The sequence below is a fragment of the Monodon monoceros genome, unplaced genomic scaffold (assembly GCF_005190385.1).
Source record: "Monodon monoceros isolate NGI ecotype Baffin Bay Population unplaced genomic scaffold, NGI_Narwhal_1 Super_Scaffold_22, whole genome shotgun sequence".
NCBI lineage: Eukaryota > Metazoa > Chordata > Mammalia > Artiodactyla > Monodontidae > Monodon > Monodon monoceros.
In genome coordinates, this window is record NW_021703779.1 from 64,634,481 (window position 1) to 64,644,488 (window position 10,008).

Sequence of the window (10,008 nt, forward strand, 5' to 3'; positions counted from 1 at the left end):
TGGTCCAGGAAGATCCCACATGACGTGGAGCAACTAAGTCGCTGCACCATGACTACTGAGCCTGCGCTCTAGAGCCCGCGAGCCACAACTACTGAAGCCCGCACGCCTAGAGCCCATGCTCCGTAATGAGAAGCCACCGCAGTGAGAAGCATGCACAATGCAACGAAGAGTAGCCCCCACTTGCTGCAACTAGAGAAAGCCCGCGTGCAGCAACAAAGACCCGATGCACCCAAAGGTAAATAAATAAAATAAAATAAATTTATTTATAAAAAAGCACAAACATCATATCGTTTATTTTTGTATTCATCTAGCTCAGTAAAATCTTGCCTCCTGAAACTAAATATTTTCCCTCTATGTTTATTTCAACTTTTGTTCCCAAGCAGTTAGGCTTAAAAATTTGTAGATATATACAGTGTGTCTGTGATACATGCTGAATTACTACAGGAACTGCAGCTATAAATTGAACAAATATGGGTGAATGGGCTTGGTCCTAAAGGATGTAAGGGACTTTGACAGAACCAAATAGAGTGCCAGCACTGCCACTGGTCTTGGAGCTCATGGTACTTGGATTTTAGCACTGATACAGAAGAGACTTCTTAACAGAACTTTTTTGTTCATCAGTCTAAAGTATTTAAAGTCAATTCATGGTGGAAATGTAATTAAAGGTCAATATAGAAAAATGTTCTTATACTGATATTTTAAAATATGGAGATACCTCAGAATAAGCAATAGTGATAGAGTTAACCAAGTACTTCCTGACATTAAACAAATACAAATATATATTTTTTCCTTAATAAAGAAACTTATTAAGCTGCCCTCTCAGCACAGCCAGCAGCACGTCCATCTCCTATCTGAAGAAATTTATTGATATGGGAAAATGCTTACATAATAAGAGGGGTAAAAAATTGTATGTGCCAGATAACCTTAACCATACAAAAATAAATAGAAAAAAAGACTGGAAAAAATATACCACAATGTTAAGAGGGGTTATCCATAGCTACTGAGTCTTTTAAAAAGTTTTTTCTTATATTTCTAATCATTCTACGATGACATGTACTAATTTTAAAACCCAAAAGAAATTCTTTCAGAAGTGAAAGAATGGCCGATAGCAGGAAATGCTGCAGAGGGGCTAAGCATAGTGTGAATTGAAAAGGAGTCACAGAATTTGGGAACCAGAGGTGGTGTTTCAATAAATGGGGTATCAGACCCCAGGTATTGGGCTTGGAATACTGAGGCAGGCTTGGGTTGAACTGTAGCCCTGCTACTTCACATTTCGGTGACACTGGACACATAAGTTCTCTAGGCGTCTGTTCCTTTGCTGCAAGCCCTGCTACTCCAGTGGGAAATGCTACGAGGCGTTCTAGTGGAGTTATCCATCTACTCGGCACCACGGTCACAGGGACAGAGTAGTATGTCCAGATGAGTGTGACCATCAGGGCAGCTTGCAATATGTAGAAAGCAACACTTATAACCCATTTTATCTTAGGCAACTGAGCTGTCCGTGCTTTCACGTGAGTTTTGAGCTTATCAGTCATCTTGTTGATCTTTCTCTCCAGCCTGGCGTATCTGGCAAACTCGTCCATCACGTTGACGGTGGAGAGCTCCTGCTTCATACCCTGAATCTCTGCTCGCATCTGAGACTCCTGCTCCACGTCCTTCTGCAGCACCCTGGACGTGAAGGAGGAGAAGGACGGGAGGAGGATCCTGAGTACATTGCACCCAAACACGAAGCTGAGCACCAGCAGCCAAGCCCAGCGGTCAGCCTCTGCCGCGCTCATCTCGGAGGCTCACGGCGGCGCCAGCTCGGCTAAAACAGCTCCACCTGGGACCAAGCTGATGGCCGCGCGTGCGCAGTGAGCCCAGCGCCCCGCAGAGGCGCGCCGCCGTGCCTGCGCACTGCCTATTAATACTTAATAGTAATAATTATTACTTACATAATACTTAGATTTAGAACTCCCATACCCATTCCTGTCCCCATCTACCCCACTCTTTCCATTCTCATAGCTAACCATTTTATTAGTTTCTGATATATCCTTTCAGTGTTTCTTTATACAGATACAAGCAAAAATAAATATATATTTTCATTTCTCCCCTTTCTTATACAAAAGGTAGCATAGTACTATACACTATTTTGCATCTGGCTTTCTTCACCTAAGTACATCCTGAAAATACAGAGCTTTCTCATTCTTTCTTACAACTTCGTATAGTATAACATTCAATTATATATTATAGTTTTAAAAATCTAATCCCTTATTGGTAGACACAAGTTTTTTTCCTGTCTTTTGCTATTACAAACAATGAGAAAATGTACATACATTATCCATAAAGTGCAGATATGTCCTTATCGTGAATAAATTTGCAGAAATGAAACTGTTGGCTCAAAGGGTAAATTCATTAAATCTTCATTCCACTTAGAGTTTTAACCTGCTGTATGGTGTGAGGAAGAGATGGAACTTTATCTTTTTCTATAGTATAGATACCTGGTTGTGTCAACACTATTCATGTAAAAAATAAAGTCCGTCTTTACCCCACTGATTTGATTTTGTACTAATTTTCTGTATGTATTTGGTTCTATGATGGACTTTCTCTTTTGTCCCATTGGTCTGTCTACTCATGTTCCAGTGACTCGGTGTGTACTTTTAAAATTTTGCAAGTTTAGCTCAGCATGGTTTTATTAAGGAGGGTGCAGGTACTATAAGAAAAAGACCCAAGATTGTACACAAGTAGTTTAACAAGATAGAAATTGGTTTTTCTTTTAGGTTAACAGAGTAGAGGTAAGTGGTCCAGGGCTGGTAAAGAAGCTCTGCCATGTCTGGGTCCAAGGTGGCTGCTTCATCTTTTGGCATCTCTTAGCCAGCAGATGGGGAAAAGGGCCAAAGGAAAGCATGAACTTTCCCTTTCAGTGTCACAATGTGGAAATGGCTCACAATGATTTCCAGAACTTGGTCACTTGGCCACTCCAAGCCACAAGGGAGATGGGGAAATGTAGTCTCTTGCTGGATAGCCATCTACCTGGCTACAACTTAAGAGTTCTATTAGATAATAGGGGGAAATGGTCTTTACTACAATGGTGGCCTGATGCAAAGGACTCCAATGTTGAAGGTACTGATGTTAGGGGAAGCACTGAAAGAAACTGGCCAGCACCACACTAACCATTTGCATGAGTTATTTTATGACAGGAGGTCCTGATAAGGAACACGGAACTAACAAGCCACCACCAACCGGAAGAATTCAGGAAAGGTCAAAAGGAGACGCCAGTCCATATGTCCTACCAACCTCCCAGAATCCTCCTCGCTGGAATCCATCTTGGCTGAGTGATGCGCGCACTACCAGGAAGGACCCTGAGTCAGAACAATTGGCCAGAGACAATCCAGAAACTAATCCCATTACCATAAAACCTGATACTGTGAGCCACATGGCAGAGCAGTCCTCCTGGGTTCCCTTACCCTGCTGCTCTCCGCCCGGGCGCCCCTACCCAATAAAGTCTCTTGCATTGTCAGCACGTGCCACCTTGGACAATTCATTTCCAAGTGTTAGACAAGAGCTCACTCTTGGGCCCTGGAAGGGGTCCCCCTCCCTGCAACAGTGAGGCACTGTAACCTGAAGAATGGCATAAACTCTTCTCTCCAGGGGACTAATGCACAGGTGTCTAGGGTTCATATAGGCTTTACCTTCCTGCTCTCACAATTTTGGTGTTTTTTCCCCTCAGAATCATATTTATTGTTTGTTAGAGCTCCTCTCTCTCTCTCTCTCTCTCTCTCTCTCTGTATGTGTTCTCATATGTGTGTGGGTTTTTTTTTTCCTTTTACTTGTTCTTTTCTCATTACTTTACTCACATGTCCTTGGAGATATCAATCTTTTTCTGAGGCAACTCTTGGGGCTTGTTAATGAATTAATTGGCAAAAAGAGGCCTCCCAGAGAACAAAAACAAGAACCTGTTTATACCTCTGAACTTCCTACATCCCTTTCCTTGTTATCCCACTTGAATGTGATAAAGAATGGATAGCTTAAGCGGCCCAAATAAGTGACCTTTTACATTTGCAGAAGATGAAGTTTGCATATGAAATGAGATCTGGGTTATAGAGACTGCTAAGCTAAAGGATAGGGATAAAGCCAAAAAGAAAAGATCCTAAAGCCTTAGGGAGACCATATGAACTAAACTGGAATACTTTAGAGAGTGAAAGGAGGCACTAAAGCAATTCAGTATATATGAAATATTTACCTACTGATCAACAAATTGGCTTTATTATATTGGTAGGCTATAAAACAGTTCTGTTAAAAACTAATTTCAAAAATAAAATTCTTTCTAAAAATAAAAACAACATATATCACTGTACATTAAAGCAAAAAACACTTATATTGATTATCTGAACATTAAAAAATAACACAAGCAGAATTTTTTTGGTATATATTCACATACCTTAATCAGTTTCTTAGCCACACCTGTCTCTAACAGCACGTTACCAATATTTTTCTGAAAACGTATTTTTTTCAATATGGTTATAATGTTTTAAATCTTTTCATAAAATTGCCTGCAATTTGTTTCACAGTTGCATTTTATGGTTAATAAATTTGAAATTGCAAACATCTTCAATTGATTCTTCTCATCACAATGTTTTTAACTGAGAAAACACCCTCTACAGGAGAAGAAAAAAATTCTACTAAATGGAAAACATTCTCAATACTAATATTTTTATTAGAAAGTATATATACTTCAGCTCAAATATATTCACAGGTTCTGTCTTTTTGCCTCCATTCAGAGTACCTCTCCTTGACTAATATTTTTATAAGACAAAATGTTGTCCATTAAGTTATCTCTACTTTTTTTTTTTTTTTTTTGCGGTACACGGGCGTCTCACTGCTGTGGCCTCTCCCGTTGTGGAGCACAGGCTCCGGACGCACAGGCCCAGCGGCCATGGCTCACGGGCCCAGCCGCTCCATGGCATGTGGGACCTTCCCGGACCGGGGCATGAACCCGTGTCCCCTGCATCGGCAGGCGGACTCTCAACCACTGCGCCACCAGGGAAGCCCTATCTCTACTTTTAATTCCTTTGACTGTTTTGACAAATTTAGATACTGAAAAATTTTAGGATGTGTCAACTTCATTCCATTCTGGAGCAGAATATCAAGTTACCTAATTAAAAATAGAATCCCCATCAAAAGATTTTCTCTACAACTTGAGATATCTCTAAGAACAGTTTGATATAATTTCAAAATCAAATGTTGTACACCATGAAGGCTTCTCATTCTCCAGTCTTCCTTGACTCTTTCTACAAGTGTATGTATTAGCTCTTGGTGTCATAGGTTGGTATATTAGTTTTCTATTGCTGTGTAACAAATTCAACAGTTTAAAGCAACACCCATTTATTGTCTCACAGTTTCTGTAAGTCAGGAGCCTGGGCTCATCTTGGCTGGGTAATCTGCTCAAAGTCTCACCAGACTACAATCTAGGTGTTGGCCAGGGTGACAGTCTCATCAGAGGTTCAGCTAAGGAAAGATCCACTTTTCTCAGAATGTTGGCAGACTTCATCTCCTTACAGTTGTAGGACTGAGGTTCTTGTTTTCTTGCTAGCTATTTACCAACGGCTGCTCTCAGCTCCTAGAGGCCACCCATTGTTCCTTTCCATGTGGCCCTCTCCATAGTCCCTTTCACAATATGGCAGTTTACTTCAAAGCCAGCAAGGGAGTCTCTCTAGTGCATGCCAGCAAGAGGGAGTCTTATATCTACATTGTAATCTAATCATAGGAGTGACATGCCATCATCTTCATCATATTCCATCAGTTAGAAGCAAGTCGCAGGCCCTACTCACTCAAGGGGAGAGGGTCATACAAAGATGTGAATACCAGAAGGTGAAGATCATGGGAGTCATCTTTGAACTTTTCCCAAGGTTCCCTGGGAAACAGACTCTGAGTTTGAGATTTGTGTGTAAGTGGATTATTGGGGGCTGCTTTTGGGAACAACACCTGTAAAGGAGTAAGGAAATCAGGATTGGATAGAGAGGGAGAAGATGCAAAGAGGTCGCAACCAATCTCACAGACTGAGATGGTCCTTCAGAAATGTCCTGAAATGAAGAAAAGAAAGTAGGCCTTTGTGACCTTCATTGAGCAATCACTGCATGTAGGCTGCCCCTGAGAACGGGGCATGACCTTAGGCAAGGCAGCTCCCTTCAACACAGGACAATTTCTGAGGAGGTACTCAGTGTGAGCATTCGGCAACCAATATTCCCAGCAGCTAGAAATGAGTGCCTTAGTTCTGAAGAGGGGGTTCTGAGTGAAATGTCACATCGCCATTACACTTGGTTAACCATAAAATCTCCTTAATTAGTACATATATTTCCCAACTACTATGAATAAAATTTAGTTGAATTTATAACAACAAAAGTGTTCTAAGGGCTCGGAACTGTATTGACAGGTGAGTCAATGAGGGAGGGGCTACTCAGAAAAAAGTGGTGGTTTTGATATATAATGTCAAGGGTGGGTGAAGGGGATAGAATTTGGTGGATGAGAGCTCTTTCATGCCTTTAAATAGCATGCAAAATATCATGTGGGGCCAGGCTAACACATTAAATCCCCAAAGCCAAACATATATTTCAGTAAAATATAATAGAATAAGAGCAAAAGCAGGTTGAACTTTATTTTTTTTCAACAATTTAATTCCACTGCTGCTTTCGAATTTTTTTTAATGAATTAATTTATTTTTGGCTGCATTGGGTCTTCATTGCTGCGTGCGGGCTTTCTCTAGTTGTGGCGAGTGGGGGTTACTCTTCGTTGCAGTGCACAGGCTTCTCATTGCGGTGGCTTCTCTTGCTGTGGAGCGGGGGCTCTAGGTGCGCGGGCTCAGTAGTTGTGGCTCACGGGCTCTAGAGCACAGGCTCAGTAGTTGTAGTGCACGGGCTTAGTTCCTCCACGGCATGTGGGATCTTCCCAGACCAGGGATCGAACCCGTGTCCCCTGCATTGGCGGGCGGATTCTTAACCACTGTGCCACCAGGGAAGCCCCTGAATTTTTAAAATATTTATTTATTTATTTTGACTGCACATGGTCTTAGTTGTGGCATGCAGGATCTTTAGTTATGGCATGCAGACTTCTTTAGTTGTGGCATACGAACTCTTAGTTGCAGCATACATGTGGGATCTAGTTCCCCGACCAGGGATTGAACCCGGGCCCCCTGCATTGGGAGTGCAGAGTCTTACCCACAGGACAACCAGGGAAGTCCCAGGATGAACTTTAATAGGGGGAAAAGATCTAAAGTCCTCTCTCTAAGTTTAGAAATTATTTGTAAAATGAGGCAAAGGGTTGCCATGTCCTAAAAGCAGTTCATGTGAAAAATATCTGAGAGGTTTAATTTACCACAGCTTTAGCTCTATGGCATGACAGAGAAAAATGATAATGCAACCTTAAGTTGAGTTAATAGAAGTCTACGTTATTGTAAATAACAGTTCTAGTGTACCCTGTGCTAACCAGACCTCATCTGTGCCCAGTTGAAGGCAAAGTATTTTATAACACACATGTAGAAAAGTGCATGAATCACAACTATACAGCTCAATGAATTTTCACAAGGTTAACATACCCATATAACTGGTAGAGTGACCAACTTTTCCAACTTCCCTAGGGGTGTCCCGGTTTTAGCACTGGAAGACTTGCATCTTGGGAAACTCCTCTGTTCTGGACAAACTAGATGGTTGGTTACCCTAACCCATCCAGATTAAGACATAGAACATTATCAGCACCCTAGAAGCCCTCATATGGATAGTCAGTCACTACCCACTCCTCTTCCCCAAAGGAAACCACTATCGTGACTTCTAACACCATAGATTATTTTGAGGTGCTCTATTTTAATATGAGTACTACAAACTAAAGAGCCCAGGTTAAAACCTCATAGCTCATGGGCTGAATCTAGCTGGTAGATGTTCTGTTTGAGTTATGCAATATTGGCCTGTAGAGTTTTTTCTTTTTTTCCATTTATTTTATTTGGGGGCCAGTGCTATGAGTTTTAATACAGGTATAGATTCATGCAACCCCTATCACACTCAGAATACAGAATAGTTCAATTGCCACAAAAATCTTCCTCACGCATCTCCTTTCTAGTCACATATTCCACCGGCTCCTAGTCCTTGGCAACCAATGATCTGATCTCCATGCCTCTAGCTTTGCCTTTTCCAGACTGTCATACATTTGGAATCTTATACACCATGAAACTCATGAGTGTGCCTTATTTCATTCAGCATGATACCCTTGAGGTTCATGCAAGTTGTTGCTTGTATTAATAGTTCATTCCTTTGTATTGCTGAGCAGTATTTCATTGTATGAACATACTTCAGTTTGCTTATCCATTCAAGGACTTCTGCATTGTTTTCAATTCTGAGCAATTATGAATTGTGCTGCTATAAACATGTATGTACAGGTTTTTGTGTGAACATAAATCTTCATTTCTCTAGGGTGAATACCTGGGTGGGGGAATTGCTGGGTCATATGCTAGGTATAGGTTTAATTTTATAGGAAACTGCCAAGCTGTTTTCCAGAGTGGCTGTACCATTTTGCACTTCTATCAGCAATGTAAGAGAGTTCCAGTGCAGAGTTCTGCATCCTTGTTAACACTTGGTATTATTATTTTTATATTTATTTTAGCCATCTTAATTGATATAAAGTTGCATCTCATTGTGAGTTTCTTTTTTAAATGTTAATTTAATTTAATTTATTTATTTTTGGCCGCGTTGGGTCTTGGTTGCTGTGCACGGACTTTCTTCTAGTTGCGGCGAGCGGGGGCTGCTCTTCATTGCGGTGCGCGGGCTTCTCATTGCGGTGGCTTGTCTTGTGGAGCACGGGCTCTAGGCACACGGGCTTCAGTAGTTGTGGTGTGCGGGCTCAGTAGTTGTGGCATGTGGGCTCTAGAGTGCAGGCTTAGTAGTTGTGGCACATGGGCTTAGTTGCTCCATGGCATGTGGGATCTTCCCGGACCAGGGCTCGAACCCGTGTCTGCTGTATTGGCAGGTGGATTCTTAACCACTGCGCTACCAGGGAAGCCCCTCATAGTGTTTTTTTAAATGTTTATTTATTATTTATTTTTTTAAACATCTTTATTGGAGTATAATTGCTTTACAATGGTGTGTTAGTTTCTGCTTTATAACAAAGTGAATCAGTTATACATATACATCCTCATAGTGGTTTTAATTTGCATTTCCCTAATATCAAATGGTATTAAACATTTTATCATGTGCTTATTTGTCACCTGTATATTCTCTTTAGGGAAGTGTCTAAGTCCTGTGACCATTTTTTAAAAATTGAGTTTGTTTTCTTACCATTGAGTTTTGAGAGTTCTTTATATATCATGAATACAAGGTAACAGTGACTGCAACAAATGGCTTCTCATAGCTCTTAGGATAAAAATCACATCTTTATCATGGTTATAAGTCCACAGGATCTGGTCTCTCCTTACCTTGCCTCACCAGTATAATTTTAGAACTCTCTTCCTTCCACTCCATTTTCCAGCAACACTTGACTTTTTATATTGTCTCAGGCGCTTTCCCATTTTAGGAACTTTTCATCTCTGATGCTGCTTCAGATCTGTAGTAGATAAAGTTTTCTGATATTTTTGAGCTTCCATGTTCTCATCTGTAAAATAGAGATAATAAGAGTACCTACTTCAAAGCTTTTGTGAGTCGTAAATGAGTCATGTATGTTCAGTCCTTAGCACAGTGTCTGGCATACAGCAAGCGCTCAATAATTGGGAAGTATTATTAAATTCAGTGTGTCAGATTGTATGCTTGTTTTGCTTTCTTTGCTGACAACCTTGGTTGCTAGTCTATCTTATCCAAAAGGAATTGCTTCCCACTACCACAGTAACCCAGGTGGAGTGAAATAAGCGCTAAATATATGCAGAGCTGATCACCGGGAGGCCAGAAGGCCCATCTGGGCCTCAAATGCAGACTCAGTTGGAAGTAACTCCATGGAGATTTCCCAAATATACACTGACAGGATTAAAAGACACCAATGCTTATCTCATAACTT

General features: G+C 41.0%; 1 pseudogene across 1 annotated transcript; it reads right to left on the minus strand.

Annotated features, from left to right (window-relative positions):
* Positions 1-977: 977 nt before the first annotated feature.
* LOC114905827 lies at positions 978-1,778 on the minus strand (annotated as a pseudogene). Its single transcript, XR_003796329.1, has one exon. The product of XR_003796329.1 is annotated as a tail-anchored protein insertion receptor WRB pseudogene (transcript).
* Positions 1,779-10,008: the final 8,230 nt, after the last annotated feature.